This window comes from Lipotes vexillifer, unplaced genomic scaffold, assembly GCF_000442215.2.
Source record: "Lipotes vexillifer unplaced genomic scaffold, Lipotes_vexillifer_v1.1 scaffold654, whole genome shotgun sequence".
NCBI lineage: Eukaryota > Metazoa > Chordata > Mammalia > Artiodactyla > Lipotidae > Lipotes > Lipotes vexillifer.
Genome location: NW_006773486.1, coordinates 83,004 through 105,743, shown reverse-complemented (window position 1 = coordinate 105,743; position 22,740 = coordinate 83,004).

The following is a 22,740-nucleotide window of genomic DNA, read 5'->3' as shown; positions in this document are numbered from 1 at the left end:
CTGCTGAACGTTTCGTTATGAATGTTATTCAAACAACTACATTTATATGTATTCACAAACAAACTCACTTCTGCAGTAAACTTGCTTCTCATCTGTAACTTTCTCATTCTAATTTTAATATGAGCCTGCTAGGGAGAGACTTTTAACCTCAACATGGTTTTTACAGAAATTTAACATAAAAATTAAAATATCTGCAAACACTTGAAAATCCAGCTTTGGTAAAGTGGGTTTTTGGTCTTATTCACAGAAGGTCCTAAATGAATGATAATATTACTAAAATGAAAGGGTGGAATCCTTTAAGTGATTCTTGTATATAATGGTTAGTCCCACTTCTTCCTGGAAATCCAAACAAGTTGAGCAAAACTTTAGGCAAATCATGGAAAACAGAAACCATTATGGCCATTGTCCATTACTGAGCTACAGAGTAGGAACATGATGTAATAGGGATTAGAGATGTATAACCATTCACTTAACATTTTAACAGTCATTAATCAAATGCCCTTTCTGAAAAAGAAAAAGAGCTGCAAATTGCAAAGCGGTAGTACACTTAGCTTACCTGATCATTTTTTGGAACCATAAATGACATTCCATGAAAATATGTTCATTAAAGCACTTGTATGAAATTTCTCTAATTTCTAATCAAATTAACTCACATACAGAGTTTTAAAAAACTCTAATAAACACAGAAGGAAATCGGATTAAAAAGAAAGAAAAATGAAAGGCAAACAGTACTAGTTGCTGCTCCTATTTCTTGAGTACATTCAGCATAAAACCCATTTAGGTTCACATATGCATATGGGTCAGAGGGGTTATAGGGATTATATAAGAAATAACTTCTATACAGTAATATGATGACTTGGGAAATTTAATGAATGTCATGACCTTACTGAGGGCCTATTCTAGAGGGAAACATTTTTTATTATTATTTGCCATTTCACAGAATTTTCATTTGGATTTATATTAACTGGCCAAGACCAGAAAACAGTTGTTCTTGAAACCACTCTTAAGATGTCTGCCCATACTAATGGTATATTAGTACCATTATATCTATATAATGGTACTCTATCTATCTATATCTATATCTATCTATCATCTATCATATCTATCTATCTATCTATCTATCATCTATCTATATTTTAACTTATTCAGACATGTAGCAGGGGACAGAGAGATCAAAGGTAATTTTAATAGAGGTTAAAACTGTACTTTGATTTGTAATCTACTTTGCTTCCTAACAATCTGAAAGAAACACACACAGTTACAGCATAAAAAAAGACAGTTGCATCTTAGCAAGAAAGAATAAATCTTTTTGGTGTAGAAGACTTCACATTATCCTGGGAAATTATCTTTGAAATTAGTGGCAATCTGTAATTAGGGGAAATGATTCCAGTTTAAAATTCAAAAGATTGAAATAGACAAATTTAGTATTTATAGCAGTAAAATAAAATTATCAAAGATATAGTTACGGGCTTCCCTGGTGGCGCAGTGGTTGGGGGTCCGCCTGCCGATGCAGGGGACGCGGGTTCGAAAACAAGTGGAGGACAGAAAAAAGAAATAAAGAACAGGGCAATGAATAGAAAACAGTAACAAATATAGTAGGTATGATAGATATCCAACTATAACAATAATCACATGAAACATCCATGATCTGACTATACCAATGAAAAGGCAGACTGTCAGAAAAAATAAGACCCAAGTACATGTTGTCTACAAGATGCCTACTTTATTTTATTTAATAATACACAATGTATTTATTTATTTATTTATGGCTGTGTTGGGTCTTCATTTCTGTGCATGGGCTTTCTCTAGTTGTGGCAAGTGGGGGTCACTCTTCATCGCAGTGCGCAGGCCTCTCACTATCGCGGCCTCTGTTGTTGCGGAGCACAGGTTCCAGACGCGCAGGCTCAGTAATTGTGGCTCACGGGCCCAATTGCTCCATGGCATGTGGGATTTTCCCAGACCAGGGCTCGAACCTGTGTTGTCTGCATTGGCAGGCAGATTCTCAACCACTGCGCCACCAGGGAAGCCCCTGATCTTCAAAAGTTTGTTGTGTAGAATAATAATACAAAATTATAGCTTGCCCTTGCATCAAATTATGAATTATTTTTCTTATTATTTTATCATTTCTTGAGAAACAGCTTATGCAATTTGAGATCTAAAAAAGAAAATGTGTGACATTTGTCTGTTTCTATTCCAAGAAATAGATGGGAAATAAATGGGAAAGAAAAGTCAAGAGATTTAATACTATATTACAGTATAATTTGTCCCTAAATATTAGGTGACCTACAATACTATCTAGAAGTTTTGAATGTTTTCAAATTCATGATGAGATAGAGAAAGGAAGACAAGAATAAAAAAGTAAAGAAGAAAATTAGGCAAATTAGAGATTTTCTTATATTTAGATAGAAGATGAAGATAGATTTCTGTCATATTTTGTAATAATTTCTTGAGTAAAATTTTTCTCAGGTTTAGAAACAAAATTGATATGATGTATTTCTATTAAAAGTGTGGTTATACATTCTTAAGTCTTAAAATATATCATAAATAAGAATTAACAATAGAATGATTATTGTAGATAAAATAGAAAATTAAAAATTCCTGTTTGAGATATTCCACCTCACACACACACACACACACACACACACACACACACACACACACACACACACATACATATGCACAAAACAAGTAAAGCTGCCAGAAACGAAATTTTGAGAAAAAATATCATCTTGAAAGATTATAAACTTCTGGAAGATTGAAATATCATAACTATAATATTTTTAGTTCTGTTAGAAAGCACTGTTTGAAGAACAAATTATGAAGTTAAACATTTAGAATTTTAAAGGTTTCTGCAATGGTTTACACATTGCATGGAAAAACCCTGAAGAATTTTTCTTTCTTTTTTTTAAACATCTTTATTGTAGTATAATTGCTTTACAACAGTGTGTTAGTTTCTGCTTTATAACAAAGTGAATCAGTTATACATATAGATATGCCCCCATATCTCTTCCCTCTTGCATCTCCCTCCATGCCACCCTCCCTATCCCGCTCCTCTTGGTGGTCACAAAGCACCGAGCTGATCTCCCTGTGCTATGCAGCTGCTTCCCACTAGCTATCTATTTTACATTTGGTAGTGTATATATGTTAATGTCACCCTCTCACTTCTTCCCAGATTACCCTTCCCCCTCCCCATGTCCTCAAGTCCTTTCTCTATGTCTGCGTCTTTACTTCTGTCCTGCCCTTAGGTTCTTCAGAACCACTTTCTATTTTTTAGACTCCATAAAATTGTGTTAGCATACAGTATTTGTTTTTCTCTTCCTGACTTACTTCACTCTGTAGGACAAACTCTAGGTCCATCCATCTCACTACAAAAAACTCAATTTCATTTCTTTTTATGGCTGAGTTATATTCCATTGTATATATGTGCCATATCTTCTTTATCCACTCACCTGTCAATGGACACCTAGGTTGCTTCCATGTCCTGGCAAGTGTAAATAGAGCGGCAATGAACATTGTGATACATGACCCTTTTTGAATTATGGTTTGCTCAGGGTATATGCCCAGTAGTGGCATTGCTGCGTCATATGGTAGCTCTGTTTTTAGTTTTTTAAGGAACCCCCATACAGTTCTCCATAATGGCTGTATCAATTTACATTTCCACCAATAGTGCAAGAGGGTTCCCTTTTCTCCATGCCCTCTCCAGCATTTATTGTTTCTAGATTTTTTGATGATGGCCATTCTGACTGGTGTGAGGTGATACCTCATAGTAGTCTTGATTTGCATTTGTCTAATGATTAGTGATGTTGAGCATCCTTTCATGAGTTTGTTGGCAATCTGTATATCTTCTTTAGAGAAATGTCTATTTAGGTCTTCTGCCCATTTTTGGATTGGGTTGTTTGTTTTTTAGATATTGAGCTGTATGAGCTGCTTGTAAATTTTGGAGATTAATCCTTTGTCAGCTGCTTCATTTGCAAATATTTTCTCTCATTCTGAGGGTTGTCTTTTCATCTTGTTTATGTTTTCCTTCAATGTGCAAGGCTTTTAAGTTTCATTAGGTCCTATTTGTTTATTTTTGTTTCTATTTCCATTTCACTAGGATGTGAGTCCAAACGGATCTTGCTATGATTTATGTCATAGAGTGTTCTATCTATGTTTTCCTCTAAGAGTTTTATAGTGTCTGGCCTTACATTTACGTCTTTAATCTATTTTGACTTTATTTTTATTTATGGTGTTAGGGAGTGTTCTAATTTCATTTTTTTACATGTAACTGCTCAGTTTTCCCAACACCAGTTATTGAAGAGGCTATCTTTTCCCCATTGTATATTCTTGCCTCCTTTATCAAAGATAAGTTCACCATATGTGCGTGGATTTATCTCTGGGCTTTCTATTCCGTTCCATTGATCTATATTACTTTTTTTGTGTGCCAATACCATACTGTCTTGATTACTGTAGCTTTCTAATATAGTCTGAAGTCAGGGAGTCTGATTCCTCCAGTTCTGTTTTTCTTTCTCAAGATTGCTTTGGCTATTCGGGGTCTTTTGTGTTTCCATACAAGTTGTGAAATTTTTTGTGCTAGTTCTGTGGAAAATGCAATTGGTAGTTTGATAGGGATTGCTTTGAATCTGTAGATTGCTCTGGGTAGTATAGTCATTTTCACAATGTTGATTCTTCCAATCCAAGAACATGGTATATCTCTCTGTTTGTATCATCTTTAATTTCTTTCATCAGTGTCTTATAGTTTTCTGCATACAGGTCTTTTGCCTCCTTAGGTAGGTTTATTCCTAGGTATTTTATTCTTTTTTTTGCAGTGGTAAATGGGAGTGTTTCCTTAATTTCTCTTTCATATTTTTCATCATTCATTGTGTAGGAATGCAAGAGATTTCTGTGCATTAATTTTGTATCCTGCTACTTTACCAAATTCATCGATTAGATCTAGTAGTTTTCTGGTAGCATTTTTAGGATTCTCTACGTATAGTATCATGTCATCTGCAAACAGTGAGAATTTTGCTTCTTCTTTTTCAGTTTGTATTCCTTTTATTTCTTTTTCTTCTCTGATAGCTGTGGCTAAAATTTCCAAAACTATGTTGAATAATAGTGGTGAGAGTGGGCCACCTTGTCTTCTTCCTGATCTCAGTGGAAATGATTTGTTTTTCACCACTGAGAATGATGCTGGCTGTGGGTTTGTCATATATGGCCTTTATTATGCTGAGGCAACTTCCCTCTATGTCTACTTTCTGGAGGGATTTTATCATAAATTGGTGTTGAATTTTGTCAAAAGCTTTTTCTGCCTCTATTGAGATGATCATATGGAGTTTATCCTTCAGTTTATTAATATGGTTTACCACATTGATTGATTTGTGTATACTGGAGAATCCTTACATTCCTGGGATAAACCCCACTTGATCATGGTGTATGATCCTTTTAAAGTGCTGTTGGATTCTGCTTACTAGTATTTTGTTGATGAGTTTTGCATCTATGTTCATCAGTGATATTGGCCTGTAGTTTTCTTTCTTTGTGACATCTTTGTCTGCTTTTGGTATCAGAGTGATGTTGGCCTCGTAGAATGAGTTTGGGAGTGTTCCTCCTCTGCTATATTTTGGAAGAGTTTGAGAAGGATAGGTGTTAGCTCTTCTCTAACTGTTTGATAGAATTCACCTATAAAGCCATGTGGTCTTGGGCTTCTGTTTGTTGGAAGATTTTTATTCACCATTTCAATTGCAGTGATTTTGTTTCATCTGTTTATATTTTCTATTTCTTCCTGGTTCAGTCTTGGAAGGTTGTGTTTTACTCAAAATTTGTCCATTTCTTCCAGGTTGTCCATTTAATTGGCATATAGTAGCTTGTAGTACTCTCTCATTATCCTTTGTATTTCTGCAGTGTCAGTTGTTACTTCTCTTTTTTTCATTTCTAATTCTATTGACCTGAGTCTTCTCTCTTTTAAGCTTGATGAGTCTAGCTAATGGTTTATCAATTTTGTTGATCTTCTCAAAGAACCAGCTTTTAGTTTTATTGATCTTTGTTATCATTTCCTTCATTTCTTTTTCATTTATTTCTGATCTGATTTTTATAATTTATTTCCTTCTGCTAACTTTGGGGTTTTTTTTTGTTGTTGTTGTTGTTCTTTCTCTAATTGCTTTAGGTGTAAGTTTAGGTTGTTTATTTGAGATGTTTCTTGTTTCTTGAGTTAGGATTGTATTGCTATAAACTTCCCTCTTAGAACTGATTTTGCTGTATCCCATAGGTTTTGTGTCGTTGTGTTTTCATTGTCATTTGTTTCTGGGTACTTTTTGATGTCCTCTTTGATTTCTTCAGTGATCTCTTGGTTATTTAGTAGTGGTTTGTCTAGCCTCCATGTGTTTGCATTTTTTACAGATTTTTTCTTGTTATTGATATCTAGTCTCATTACATTGTGGTCAGAGAAGATACTTGATATGATTCAAATTGTCTTAAATTTACCAAGGCTTGATTTGTAACCCAAGATATAATCTAACCTGGAGAATGTTTCATGAGCATTTAAAAAGAATATGTATTCTGTTGTTTATGGATGGAATGTCCTATAAATATCAATTGAGTCCATCTGTTTAATGTATCATTTAAAGCTTATGTTTCCTTATTTATTTTCATTTTGGATGATCTGTCCATTGGTGAAAGTGGAGTGTTATTAAAGTCCCCTATTATGATTGTGCTATTGTCAATTTCCCCTTTTATGGTTGTTAGCATTTGCCTTATGTATTGAGGTGCTCCTGTGTTGGGTGCATAAATATTTACAATTGTTACATCTTCTTCTTGGATCGATCCCTTTATCATTACGTAGTGTCCTTCTTTGTCTCTTCTAATAGTCTGTATTTTAAAGTCTACTTTGTCTGATATGAGAATTGCTACACCAGCTTTCTTTTGCTTTCCATTTGCATGAAATATCTTTTTCCATTCCCTCACTTTCAGTCTGTATGTGTCCCTAAGTCTGAAGTGGGTCTCTTGTAGATAGCATATGTACTGGTCTTGTTTTTTAATTCATTCAACCAGTCTATGTCTTTTGGTTGGAGCATTTAATCCATTTACATTTAAGGTAGTTATTGATATGTATGTTCATATTAGCACTTTCTTTATTGTTTTGGGTTTTTTATTGTAGGTCTTTTCCTTCTCTTGTGTTTTCTGCCTGGAAAAGTTCTTTAGCATTAGTTGTAAATCTGGTTTGGTGGTGCTGAATTCTCTTAGCTTTTGCTTGTCTGTAAAGGTTTTAATTTCTCCATCAAATGTGAATGAGATCCTTGCTGGGTAGAGTAATCTTGGTTGTAGGTTTTTCTCTTTCATCACTTTAAATATGTCCTGCCACTCCCTTCTGGCTTGCAGAGTTTCTGCTGACAGATCACCTGTTAACCTTATGGGGATTCCATTGTATGTTATTTGTTGTTTTTTCCTTGCTTCTTTTAGTATTTTTTCTTTGTATTTAATTTTTGTTAGTTTGATTAATATGTGTCTTGGGGTGTTTCTATTTGGATTTATCCTGTATGGGACTCTCTTTGCTTCCTGGAGTTGGCTGACTATTTCCTTTCCCATGTTAGGGAAGTTTTGAATTATAATCTCTTCAAATATTTTCTCAGTCCCTTTCTTTTTCTCGTCTTCTTCTGGGACTCCTATAATTCGAATTTTGGTGCATTTAATGTCCCAGAGGTCTCTGAGACTGTCCTCAATTCTTTTCATTCTTTTTTCTTTATTCTGCTCTGTGGTAGTTATTTCCACTGTTTTATCTTCCAGGTCACTTATCTGTTCCTCTGCCTCAGTTATTCTGCTATAGATTCCTTCTAGAGAATTTTTAATTTCATTTATTGTGTTTTTCATCATTGTTTGCTCTTTTGTTCTTCTAGGTCCTTGTTAAAACTTTCTTGTATTTTCTCCATTCTATTTCCAAGATATTGGATCATCTTTACTGTCATTACTCTGAATTCTTTTTGGGATAGACTGCCTATTTCCTCTTCATTTGTTTGGTCTGGTGAGTTTTTACCTTGCTGCTCCATGTGCTGTGTATTTCTCTGTCTTCTCACTTTGCTTAACTTACTGTGTTTCGGGTCTCCTTTTTGCAGGTTTCAGGTTCATAGTTCCCATTTTCTTTGGTGTCTGCCCCCAGTCAGTAAGGCAGGTTCAGTGTGTTGTGTAGGCTTCCTGATGGAGGGGACTGGTGCCTGTGTTCTGTTGGATGAGACTGGATCTTGTCTTTCTCTTGGGCAGGACCACATCCGGTGGTGTGTTGTTGGGTGTCTGTGAAATTATTATGATTTTAGGTAGCCTCTCTGCTAATGGGTAGGGTTGTGTTCCTGTCTTGTTAGTTGTTTGGCATAGGGTGTCCAGCACAGTAGCTTGCTGTTTGTTGAGTGAATCTGGGTCTTAGCATTGAGATGGAAATCTCTGTGTGAGCTTTTGCCATTTGGTATTATGCAGGGCTGGGAATTCTCTGGTGGACAAATGTCCTGAACTCAGCTCTCCCACCTTAGTGGCTCAGGCCTGACACCTGACCTGAGCACCAAGACCCTCTCAGCCACTTGGCTTCTAGTTTTGGAGGGCCTCCTGCTGAGGCAGGGGGTGGCTCTCACTCACCACGGGGACAAGAACACCAGCAGCAGAAATTCTGGGAAATATCCCTTGGTGTGAGCCCTCCCAGAGTCTGCCATTAGCCCCACCAAAGCCTGAAGTATTTTTCTGATATGAATAACAATATTCTAAAGAGAACAATTTATCACTGGGTTCCTTTGTCTAGGATTTCTTGATGTCAGTTTATAGGCAATTACTCATATACATATCTGATACATATCTGATTCCTAAATAATGTTGTATAGATTACCAGAACTTTGAATCATTTTTCCTACCATTCTTGATAACCTCTCTAAAAGTTGTGGATGGGCATAAACCATATGAGAAATGTCAAATAAACTCCTGTTCTTTAAGTAGTCATTTCTTAACAACAATGTTAAAAAAGACTCTTTCCAGAAAACTGAATGAAGAGACAATAATCATGGATTCCTTGAAAAAATGAAGTTTAAAAAGAAAGAACTCCAAAGTATAAAACCCTACTCATATACAGGGAAAACACTTTAGGGTAATTTCACAGTAGAATGCTGCTATGAAAATATACAACCAGAATAAAAAACAAGGGAAAATACTAAAAATAAAACAAAGATTGAGGTTAAATACAGTTTCTAAATTAGAAATTATGATAGAGATATAAATATGCATAATGATTGAAAACTGATACAGTTTAAAATAATAATGATAGTAAAACAGAGACCAAATTGTACTAACTAAAACAGAGAACTTAAATGTAACTCTAAATTATGTTAAATAATTCATTCTACTGAATAAGGATGAGAGGATATTTTTCACTGATTTTTCAGTTAGGTTCAAATATTTGTCTGAAAAACAAAAGAGAAACCAAGAGTAGACTTTAATGTAGATTTTTAGAAAAGAACAATTTTTTTTTCATTAAATGAAAATAATTTGAGAGCTTTCTCTATGCTAAGCCTTGTACAGTCATAATCAAGTAAGTTGAAAATATGGTTACTATCACTTAAAAATGATCTGGTCCTTGCTCTAATGAGACTTACATTCTAGATGGAGAGAGAGACAACTATATAAGTTATTGTAGAGCAGAGTACTGTGCACCACTTATTAATCCCAGTACTCTGCACTGATTACCAAAACCCAGGGAGGACTCTAAACAACCTTCTGGCCATTTCATCTCGGTACCTGGATCACCAAACACACACACACACACACACACACACACACACACACACACACATACACACACACACACCCCACAGTCAAACATTGGATGGAACAACACTTAGAAGAGACAGAGCCAGATCAGCTTCAGTAAGTGTGCCTTGGTCCTTCATGACCAGAGTCTCTCCTGCTAGAAACTGTCTTGTGCTGCAGTGGAAGGAAACCTGTCCCCTCCCCACCAAGGACAGATATCACAGTGGGGTTGGCCAGGTAACCTATGATACACAAGTTTTAAGCAGAGACAAAAGAGCACTTATTGTACCTGGAACAGGGATAGGTATTTGATAAGCCTGGCACAGCCTGTGTGGGCCTTTATCTCTTGCAAAGGGAGTATTCCAAGCCCAGGGCCCATTCTTACACAGCAATTCAAGTCAAAAGACTAGGTGCATGAGACTACATTTCCCAACAGGCTACCACTTGCCCCTCACTTAGCTTCTGAAATAGCAGATAAAGCATACAAAATCCGGCAGGATCATTGCCCATCTTGCATTTGGAGGTGAAGTTAAGTCCAGTGGAGGCCCTGAATAACTGTCTGCAGCTGGTTTGCTCACAGAACCTCTCTATCATTTTGAGACAGCACTTTGCCAGGGTCACTAGAAGAGACAGACCCAGCAGAACGATGAGTCTTCCCTAGAAGATGGCCAGGAACCTCAACCAGGAACCCCAAGTGCCATGGTTGAGCTCACTAAACAGGTCAAAGAATGAGTGTAGGAGGGACTGTGTGCATACTGCTGACAACCATCCATCCACCTGAGCATGGATTTTCTCCAGCTTCTCCGAGTTATTGATACAGAGTTGACCCTTGAACCACATGTTTGAAATACAGAGGAATCACAGAGGAACCACAGATACACAGGAACTGAGTACTGTATAGGAGGGCCAAACAGGAAGATTTTCAACTGTTTGGAGGGACAGCACACTAACCCCCACCTTGTTTCAAAGTCAACTGTATATACAACAAGAAGTGTTGGCAATAACACAAATAGGACTCTGTTCTGTCAGCAGATTACCAAGGGTTAATTGTTTGTCTATCACCAACTTGGCTAATGAGCTCAGTGAGTCTTACTGGTCCTGAACAGCTTCGGTGGTAACATTAGCCATCTCTGCCATAGTTAATGACAAGTTGTGTACTATTTTTTCCAAGGCATGTATGCCTACACCAGAAATGAAGACAGGGATAGCAGAGGGGAAGCGGCTGTCTGATTGTTTTCCTGGTGGTGTGCTTGGAGAAACTCTGCTGTGTGTCAGAAGTGTGGGGCTCACATTCAGAGTGTCATTTGCACAAACAACTGAGGACATAATATCCCCAGATAGCTCCCTATCTGAGGGTGATAAGAGCTCTAGTAGTCCAACATACTCCACAGAGGGAAATACAACCTGGAGGAACACATGAATACCAAAACCAGACAAATACACTATAAAAAAGAAAGGAAAGAAGGAAGGAAGGAAGGAAGAGAGGGAGGGTGGGAGGAAGGAAGGAAGGAAGGAAGGAAGAAAACTACAGACCAATATCTCTTGTTATCTTACATGAAAAATATTTTTTAAAAAATTGGTAAACCAAATCCTGAAATATATAAAAATAATTATATACCATTACCAAGTTAGATTTATTCCAAGAATGTATGATTCATTTAACATTTGAAAATTAATGTGCTTCACCATATCAACAAGCTAGAGATAAAAAATCATATGAGCATATCAGTTGATGCAGAAAAAGAATTTGAGAAATAAATGTTTGTTATTTATAAGCCACACAGTCTCTGGTATTTTGTTATAGCATCCTGATTGGACTAAAAGTGTATGCTTATTATACACCTGTTGATTAGGGAATATGAGGATGTAGTGTTTATAACTGAAGATAAAGGGGATAAAAAAAATCAGAGAAGAAACACATAGACAACTGGTGTATGTGTGTTACAAATTAGGGTGAATATCAATCCTAAAACTTTACCATGTATCTTAAAAATCTGATCAACATTAGAAAGCAAATAACTGTCAGAAGTCATCACCTAAAATGTCAGGATTTCTCAGGTTAATCTGTTTCAATTTCTTTCTGAAAAGCTGATTTAAAAGCATAATGAGAGGACACAAAGAGTACACCAGTACCAGAAAGAATGGGGAGAGGATGTTAGGAACCTATATTATGATCTTCTATACTGTGGCAACTTATACGCTTATATTAAACTTATTTAGCGTTTCTTTGTGCCTTACATAGTACTTGGGACACAGGTGCTTATCAAACTTTTGCTGTATTAATTAATTAAAAAAGTGAAAGAGAAAGGTCAGAACAGGAAGTATGAGGATAATATAATTTTGGAACAATATATATTTAACAGTAATTAGAGGTGACCATAAATATTTCTTATTACTTTATTCTATGATCAGCATTCAGCAGAACATGTAATCTCAGGCTGCCTATGTATGAAAGATTGAAGACAATTTTCACACATTAGTGGGCTGATAATTTTTGATTAAACTTAGTGATGGTACATGGTGCATAGCAATGACTTGATCAAACATTATTTTTAAAAATGGTCTCATTGAAGAGAAGTAGCATAGCAATAATGCCTAAAAGCACAGTCTGGCAGTGAGATTTCCTGGTTTTAAATTCAAATCCCCCTATTCAGTAGCATTATGGTGTTAAGCAAGTTACCTCATCTTTATGGTGAAAAAAATAATAAAATCTACCTCATAGGCATTTTGTGAGAATTAAGTTGATGTTTACAAAATCATAGACATGTGTGGCATATAATAAAGGTTATGTAAATGTTTGTAGTTAGGACTATTATGCTTTTGAGCAGAATAACCGATAAAAGGATTCTATCAACCTTCCACTGTGCATTTTGTTGTTGTATCTCCTTCCATTAAATGACCTGTCAACCAATTATGTTTTCATCAGACCACCTTACTCACTGTTTTCACACATGTAAGACCACCCTGCAAGCTCTAAAACACTTGTTGCCTCCTTACTGCTAATGTGGAATATGCCTCTCCATTTTTCTCCATCAATACACTAACCAGGTTAGAAACACTCATTGACTCACAAAGCATACAAATATCTTTCTTTAATTCTATCTCTACTTCTGTATATAATTTCATGCGACACTCTCATTCTTGTCTACTTATTCTTTTAGAACTGCTTTCTAAATACTTTACAAAATATTTTCTGTCACCAAAGAGTGTAAGCTTATTGAACAGAGTGCCTATATTCTCTACTTTTGGTTTGTTTTCTTCACAGTTCTTCCATGGTGTTTGGAACAGAGTAGATGCATAATTAGACTGGTTGACTAAATATAAAGTGTTTCAGATTCTCATGCCCCTTCTGGTTTTTACTATTTATTTTAAATGGTTAAGTGAGCAGAATATTTTATAATAGTGTTTGCTCAATTATTTGATATCCAAAAGTATTTCATAGAAAACTGGGAAACTGAATTGTCATAAAATTGGTATTTATAAAATTGGATGTATTCTTTAGATCCAATATATATTCTTACATTAGGATAATGCTTTTGAAATACAGACAACCACTCCCAAGAAAGAAGAATATGATTGCATAAATCAAAATCATGTCACCTAAAATTACATAAAGTGTTGTTGAAATAGAAATGTATTTCCTTGTGTTTCCTATGTGTATATGACACACATGCTTCTGTAAACCTGTTTGTATCATTGGCTGAAATAAACTCATGCTGAGTAATACTTTAAAAAACCATTAACATGATTCAAAGAACAATAATGTTTGGATTTGTTGTAAGACTCATTGTTACTTATGATGCTGGAAGAGCTCAGTACACCTTAAAGAGATGTTTGAATATTTGCTTTAAAATACTGCTTACAGCAAAAGAATTTTACAGTGACATTTCTTTGGCAGTGCTGTGGGTAGCATCACATGCTACATCTTATGAAGTGCTTAGTAATCAGGTCTTCCAAGGCATTTAGCTCCAGTCAACACAGGAAAAGGTGATTTCAATGACAGTATTCATAATAAATGTTCTCCTGGGGAGCATTTACATAATAATGGAAATGGAAATGATCATTACTTGTCATTTACTATTTTACTATGCCCCCTTGAAGAGTACTATAGATGAATCCATCCATCCATCCTCCTTCACATATTACTCTAATAGAGCTCATCTATCCATCTTACTTTGTAATCTCCATAATAAAAGCAGTTTAGACTCTGAAAGAAACCTTTCATTTATGCAATTATTAAGCACATTCTAATGATGATAGCAAAAAAGCAAATGGGCTCAAGAAAAATCCTGTAACAGAGTAGGTGTCCTTATGTATATTCTGTCTCTTAAGTCTAAATAAACTTAGAGAAGATCCACTCCAAATTACAAAATGGCATTTGCTTTTGGTTTATGAATATCTGACATTACTGTGTAGTTCCCTGAAATATGTTGTTTGAAATATGACTAAATACTTTTTTCTAAATATATAATATAAATATGTTAATGTGAGATATAAAAGTATAACTAAAGAGTCAAAGGTTTTAATTAAAAATAGTTAGTTAATCATTGAATAATTTAATATGTTTGGAATATTCCCTGAATAGCTTTCTGTTTAATTTCATCTACTGTGTTATGAAAAGTATACTGTTGACGTGACTGGCTATAGAACAGATGTTCTATAGTTTCTGGTTCTTTCCTGAGGTGCTTGTGTTTGTCTCTATACCACCCTTATGTGATCTAACATTTGGAATAATTGCAACCAACAAAATTTTCTCACAAGGTCATATACTATAACTCTAAGTTTGTTCAAGCAAGCCATAAGCAAAGGAATTATTTAAAAGGATATATTTCATTTAGATATTTCACAATAGACACTCAGAATTCACATCTGAAATTGTAAAAACCAAAATCCTCAGTCATCTAAAGTAAAGCCTTAGATGCATTTAGCTAATTGTATATGGTGGCATTCTGCCTTTTGGTACAGAGGAGAGAGGAGATTAACATATCTTTCTTTTCCTAGTTCAGAACTTATACCATATACACCTGTGTTTCTTCCCTTAAAAAAATCTATCTATCTATCTATCTATCTATCTATCTATAGCAAGATAGTCTACATCATAAATATATGGGTAAAAAAACAAAAAAGACAAGGCAAAGTAAAACATGGAGTAGGGACTGTAAGGCACATCTTCAGTTTCATAACACTAACTTAATCTATTTGCAAAATATAAAATAAAAAATGTACCTTCAAGATTCTGATCACCTGCCAAAAAATGTTTCTAATCAACAGGTTAAATATATGTCTATAAGAAATTCAATTTTTAAGATAAAAGCCTGCTATATTCTGATTCTAAGGACAAGGAAAACATTTGTATCCTTTAAAAGATAACATTATGAAGAGCATTATGATTAACTCTATTAATAAACAATGCATTGGTTTATTTACTTTTTATGATGTTAGTCAATATAGGCTGATAGCATCTCACTAAAATTAAGTTTATAAAAGCTGAATTAAAAATATATAACCAAATCATTTTCTAGCCATGGCCCTTTGATAATATGCTCTAATTATGGCATAAATTTTGTTTTTGCCATATGTGGGCCTCTCACTGTCGTGGCCTCTCCCGTTGCCGGACGCGCAAGCTCAGCGGCCATGGCCCACGGGCCCAGCCGCTCCGCGGCATGTGGGATCCTCCCGGACCGGGGCACGAACCCGTATCCCCTGCATCGGCAGGCGGACTCTCAACCACCGCGCCACCAGGGAGGCCCACTACATATCTTTTATGCATGGATTTTAACTGTTTCTTGTGAACAACTCAGCCTGTAGTGAATTTAAGTTCATACTCTTTGACAATTATCAGGAATGTGACTATTGCTTAAAGAATCCAGATTTGTGGTAATTATCACTCCAGTTTTAAACCTACCTGTATTTCAGTGAAGAATTACTACAGTTGTTACCACCCCCCTGCCTTGTTCCACTTAGATATTTCACAGCAAACACTCTGAATTCACATCTGAAAACACAAAATCCTCAGTCACCTGAAGGCTTTAGGGAAACAGTATAGTACACATTTAAATGAGTATTCAGTTCCTTTAAAATCTGTATTCAAATTAATATAAATATTTATGTTTCAGGGAAGATGGATAATCAGTTATGTGTTGCATTTAACTACTTGTCTATGGTAACATTCTGCCTCTTGGGGCAACGGGTAGAGGATGGAGGGGAGTAGCATATCCTTCTTTTCCTAGTTCAGAACTTACATCATCCACACCTTTGTTTGCCCCATTAAAAAAAAAAACAGGGCTTCCCTGGTGGCACAGTGGTTGAGAGTCCACCTGTTGATGCAGGGGATACGGTTCGTGCTCCGGTTCGGGAGGATCCCACATGCCGCGGAGCGGCTGGGCCCGTGAGCCATGGCCACTGAGCCTGCAGGTCTGGTGCCTGTGCTCTGCAACGGGAGAGGCCACAACAGTGAGAGGCCTGCGTACCGAAAAAAAAAAAAAAAAAGCAACACTTTGTTGTGACTACTCATAATTTCAACCATACAGGTATACATATCCTCTGACTTTGTAAGTATCTGGCATAAACAGCAGATAAGAGCACACAGGCTCTTGAAATGTGCAAAGGCTATTCATCGAACACTCTCTACCACTTACTGCTGTTGTCTTAAAGGCAAGCTGCTTGATCTTTCTAATCCTCAATTTTATTCCCTCAGTTATAGAATGAGAATAATTAGAAAACATTTCCCATGTAATTGTGAGACATAATGAGATACTGAATATAAGATATGCCTGGAACAGGGAACAAAATATGTAGACAAAATAGTAAATTGACAGTTTCACCTGAAGCATCATAATAAAATAGAGTAAAATTTTCTCGTTATTTACAAGATGGAAATATGTTGACAAGAAGTTGTTTCACAACTCATCAGTCTTTCATTCATATCCAGGATGTCAAAGGGTCATAAACTAGAGAAAAGAGAGAAATTTTGCCAGTTTACTTCTTATGACAAAGCTGTGGTATGAGTCCTAGCTCCTTAATCCCAGGAGGGCCAAGATGGAAAGTATTTAACCCCTTTCCTCAAGCCTCAGCGACACCACTGAGATAATTTGGTATGTGTTTCCTGTATCTCGGGGATACAGTGACCTGGTATCTGACTTCCATCTCAGGGAATTTGGAGGGCAGCAGAGACAAAACTGAGTTACTATATCTAGATAGTAGCTATACTCCCATCTGAGTGCTAAGTAAGAAAAAAGACAGTGTTTCTTGAAAATGAAATATGGACCATACATGAGAGAAAGTTATCTGGGTGTTGTTTCAAATCTTGCCTAAAAGGACCTACTGGAAGGGTTAAGGGCTCAAATGCAGAGTATCTATGTGGAATGGAGGTGTCAGATTTTAAAGCTGAGAGAGAAGTGGCACCACAAAGATCACATGAGTTTCAAGTAGAGGGTCCCAGTAGAAGGCATCCACATGAGAAAGTCAGTGCATCCACAAACCTAGGTGACAAGTACACCCTATGTGTAAGCCTCTGTGTTCTATCTCTAATCATTATTTGCCCAGGGTCCATCTCAGAAGATCCAGCAACTTCAATTAGTAACTAAGGAGAGGAGAATTTCCAAGTGGGGAAAAGAAATATAAAGGACTAGCCTCATCCAGAGCAAGCAGCCAGATTGCATATGCCCCAGCTGGGAATGAAGAGATCATACACACACACACACACACACACACACACACACACACACACATACAGGTGAGCTTGTGTATTTAGAGATTGAACTTATAGCTGCAGTTCTGAAGTTAATGTGTTCGTTATTTTGACTAATGTTTAAGTTTAAACAGAGAATTCATGGATAGTTTTCAAGTTTTTATTGAGGTATAGGAACTACCACTTTTTTTTTTTTTTTTTTTGGTACCCGGGCCTCTCACTGTTGTGGCCTCTCCCGTTGCGGAGCACAGGCTCCGGACCCGCAGGATCAGTGGCCATGGCTCACGGGCCCAGCTGCTCTGCGGCATGTGGGATCTTCCCAGACCGGGGCACGAACCCATGTCCCCTGCATCGGCAGGCGGACTCTCAACCACTGCGCCACCAGGGAAGCCCGGAACTACCACTTTTGAACACATTTTAAAGTTAAACAAGGAAATAAAAATAAAGTGTTTTGATTACATCATTTTCCTTGGGCTTGTTAATATACCAGTCATTTGGTTCAGGAAGCTATTTCTTGTTTTTACATATTTGCTGTGAATGCAAATTTTATGTTTGAAAACTCAGAAACTCAGATTTATATCTGAAATATTTATTAAGGGCCTGTAAATATGCAAATTAATAATATTACATGTTCTTTGGCTCAAAAAATCAGAATCTATTCCCATTCGTACTTATTGCAAATTTTGATAATATTATCATTCTATCCTGTAGTTCTAAACAGAGTTAAACATGATTTTCTTTACTTATGAAGCCATAGTACTTTTCCTCCACTTGAATATACTGTACATATACTGGTCTCTGTGTTTCCAACCATCAGCAGCCCTGGAGAGTTTACAATGTTCTACACTAATTCAAAAAAGACAATCAGGTGAGTGTTTTTTTGTTTTGTTTTGTTTTTTGTTTTGCCTTGTGGGATATCAGTGTAAGGTTCTCTGGCTTCTGAGAAAGTTCATCCATGAAATCCATCACCATTTTAACATAAATTCAGGACACTTTAGAGTTCAGGTAGTCCCTTGGTAAAATCTAGCTCAGTACATTATACTTTTGTCCTCCTGCTATGAACAATTTTCCATAATGGAACAACACTTTAAAAAGTAAAAGTTATAGCACAATGGTATTAATGATAGTAAAAGACATTAGTAGGAAGTTAGAAATTCATGTTACAAATATGTGTAAGATCCAATACAATTTTTTCATGATTATGTCAACTCATACAATTATCTCATTTATATACTAAGTAATAAATCACATTACAAAATAGATACTAAGAAGGATCACCCTATAATTCAATGTGAACCTGAAATTTTGTCCTTCTTAATTTCAATACTTGCAGTCATAGTAATTAAATACTATTTTTTCAGTTGACCCAAGAATCTTTGAATGACATATGCCAAATTCTCCTTAACAATCTGAAGAGTCAGATTCTGGACCTTCTTTTGAAGCTGGCTCATTTTTCCAGCCATCTGAAATATTTACACAAATGGCATATGCTCTCAGGCGTAAGGCCATAGTTTTTGCATGTCCTTTTCCTTTGTTTAATACAGAAATTCTCCAACCCTTTGCTCTTTTTAAGACAAAAAATATACTTTATTTTTAGAGCAGTTTTACATTTATAGAAATATTGAGTGGAAATATTGAGTGGAAGCACAGTTTCCATGCCCCTCACACTTTTCTTATTAATAACATCTTGTATTTGTGATATATTTGTTATGACTACTGTAACAATTGTAAAAATTGTTGATCATACAATTGATGTAACAATTGTAATAACTGATACAGTTGTTACACCCAATGAGCCAATATTTATACAGTTTATTAACTAAAGCTCATAGTTTACATTAGGGTTCACTCTTTATTGTACAGTTTATGAATTTTTACAAATATATAGTAACATCTATCCACCATTACGGTATCATGTAAAATATCTTTATTACCCTAAAAATCTCTTGGGCTCCACCTATTCATCTCTCTATCCCCATGAACTCCTGGCAACCACTGAATTTTTGACTACCTCTATGGTGTTGATCATTCCCAAATGTCATACAGTTGGAATCCTACAGTATGTAGCCTTTTCAGATTGGCTTCTTTGACTTAGCACTATGCATTTAAAGCTCTTCTACATCTTTTCATAACTTAAAAGCTCTTTTCTTTCTATCATTGAATAATATTCACTTGTATGAATATGCTATAGTTTGTTTATCCATTCATCTAGGCTTAAATGGCTTTTCTTTCTCTAGAGTTCTTTGGTGGAAACTTAGATTATTGACATTCTATCTTTCTTCTTTCCTAATTTTGCATTTAATGTTATAAATTTCCCTATAAGCACAACTTTTACTGCATCTCCAATATATTACTAAGTTGTATTTTCACTTTCATTTGGTTCAAAATATTTTTAAAAATTTATCTTGAGGCTTTCTTTTTTTATCCATGTGTTTTTAAAAACGTGTTATTTAATCTCCAAATATTTGGGGCCTTGGGCATTTTTTGCCCATCTTTCTATTGTTAATCTCTAGTTTAATTCCATTGCGTTTTGAGAATATACTTCATATGATTTATATTTTTTAAACGTTTTAAGGTGTTTTATAGCTCAAAATTTGGTCTTTTTTGATGAATATTCCATGTGAGCTTTAGGGAGATCTGTATTGTGCTGTTTTAGGATGAAATATTCTATAATATCAAATTTAATCAAGTTCACTGATATGCTCTTCAGGTCAAATTTATCCCTGTAGAAATTTTTTCCTTAATCAATTAATCACTGAAAGAGGGTGAAAGTCTTCAACTGTAATAGTGATTTGTATATTTCTATTTGCAGTTCTTGCAGTGTCTCCCATCCAAGTACTAACCAGGCCTGACCCTGCTTAGCTTCCAAGATCAGGCAAGATCAGGTACATTCAGGGTGGTATGGCCATAGACCTTGCAGTGTCTTAATGTATTTTGATGCTCAGTTCTTAAAGTATAGCTGTTTGTGAATCTTTATATTTAAAGTGGGTTTCTTGTAGACAAATTATAGTTGGGTGTCATTTTTTTTTTATTAATTCTGAATATCTCCACCTTTTAATTGATGTATTTGACCATTCATATATAAGGTGATTATAGTCTTAGTTGGGTTAATATCTACTATGTTTGTAATTACTTTCTACTCATTGCACTTATTATTTGTTTTTTTTTCCCTCTTTTTCTGTGTTCTCTGGTTTTAACTGAACATTGTACATTATTCCATTTTATTCCCTCTTTTTGCATATAAATTAGACTTCTATTTTTATTTGGTTTAGATCCTATCTTAGAGACTGAAACATACACCCATATCTACCTTCAAATAACACTATACTGCTTCATTCGTAGTGTAGGTAACTTATAGTAGAGTATAATTCCTCCCTCCCACCCCTTTTTAGCCTTGCTCTCATTTATATCATTAACCTATATCTGTAGTATGCTAATAGATTTTTACAAATATTACTTTAAATAAAACTGTCTTTTAGATTAATTAAGAAAAGAAAAATCCAAATTTTATTTTACTTTCATTTATTCCTTCTTTAATGATGTTCCTTTCTTTATGTAGATACTAGTATTTGATCTGTGTCATTTTAGTTTTCCCCTGAAAATCTTATTTTAAAATATCTTGCAATGCAATTCTGCTGTTAATGAATTCTCTCAGTTGTTGTCTGTCTGAGAAAGTATTTATTTCTCCCTTACTTTTGCAGGGCAATTTTCATAGATATACAATTCTAGGTGTGTGTTTGTTTCTTTCTTTCTATACACTAAATATTTTGCTATGTTTTCTTCCTGCTTATACGGTTTCTGATGAACAGTTCACTGTAAACCTTATACTTTTCCTTTGTAAATAAAGTGTTTTACTTCCTCTAGCTTCTTTTATAGATCTTCACTTTATCTTCTTCAGCAGTTTGAATACAAAATGTCTAGGAGTAGGGTTTTTTTTTTTGTAATTTGTTTTGTTTTGTATTTTCCTGCTTGGTTTCTCTGAGATCTTGAATCTGTAACTTGGTGTCATTAATTTTGGAAATTTCTTGGCTATTATTACTTACTATTTCTTATGCTCCATTTCCTCTTTTTTCTTCTTGTGGTATTCTAAGTAAGTTTATATTATACCTTTTTATTCATTTTTATCTTTATATTTCAATTTGTGAGGTTTCTATTGAAATATCTTCAACTCATTGATTCTTTCCTCAGCTAGCTCCAGTCTACCAATGAACCTATCAAAGGTATTATTCATTCTTGTTATAAAGCTTTTTAAATATTTAACATTTTCTTTTGATTTTTTCCTAAGTGATTTCCTCTCTCTGCTTTCATTACCCATGCATTCTTTGCATGTTGCCTACATTTTTCTATTGGACTCCTTAACATATTAATCATGGTTATTTAAAGTTCCTGTTTGTTAATCTCAAAATATGTGCCATATCTGAGTCTGCTTCTAATGCTTGCTTCATCTCTTAATTTTCTTGTTTTTTTGCATGCCTTGTAGTTTTTTTTATTGTTGTTGAAAGTCAGACATAATGTGTCAGGTAATAGGAACTGAAGTAAGTAGGCCTTTAATGTGAGGATTTATATTAATATAACTGAGAGCTGGACTGAGTTTATGTATGCTATAGCTTTGGATGCCAGAGGGGCTTTAAATTGTCTACTTCTAATGTCCTTGTTTTTTTCTTTTGTTTTTTCCTCTCCTCTTGTCTTTCAGCTTCCCTTTGTACTCCTGTTCAAACACAGTCTTTCAACTCTAATCCACTGTTATTTTGATGAAGCCCTTTTGTGTGATGGGAAGGTATGTTGGGCGGGAAGCATTCTACAGTCTTTGGTTAAATGTCCATCTTTTAGTGTGCCCATGACCCTGAGCTGTAAGATTCAGAAGTGTTTTTAGCCTTTCCCACTCATAGGTGAAGCAGGAAGGAAAGATGGGACTTTAGCCAGAGAAATGCCCTTTCCTCTGTGAGATAATGCTCTGGTAATGTCTTTTGCCCTGGAGAATCAACCTTTGTTATGGAAAATGCTCTGGATGAATTGCACAAATGTTATTCTTCCTTCCCTCTGGCTGGAACAGTATAAAGGTCCCTTTTGTCTCCTCCCCATGATAATCTGGTGGTGTTCCTGGAGGTAAACCTCATAAAATGTGGGGGCCTCTCTAATACTGGAACTCCCAGAATTTTCTCATTTTCACATTAGTTCACACTTAGCTTCAGTGAAAATTACCATTTAAGTGTTGCCACCTCTACAGCTGCAGCGTATCCTGCTCCAGGTAAGCATTCTTTGGCTGTAACTCTGAATAAGCCTGTATCCCCAGGTTTCAG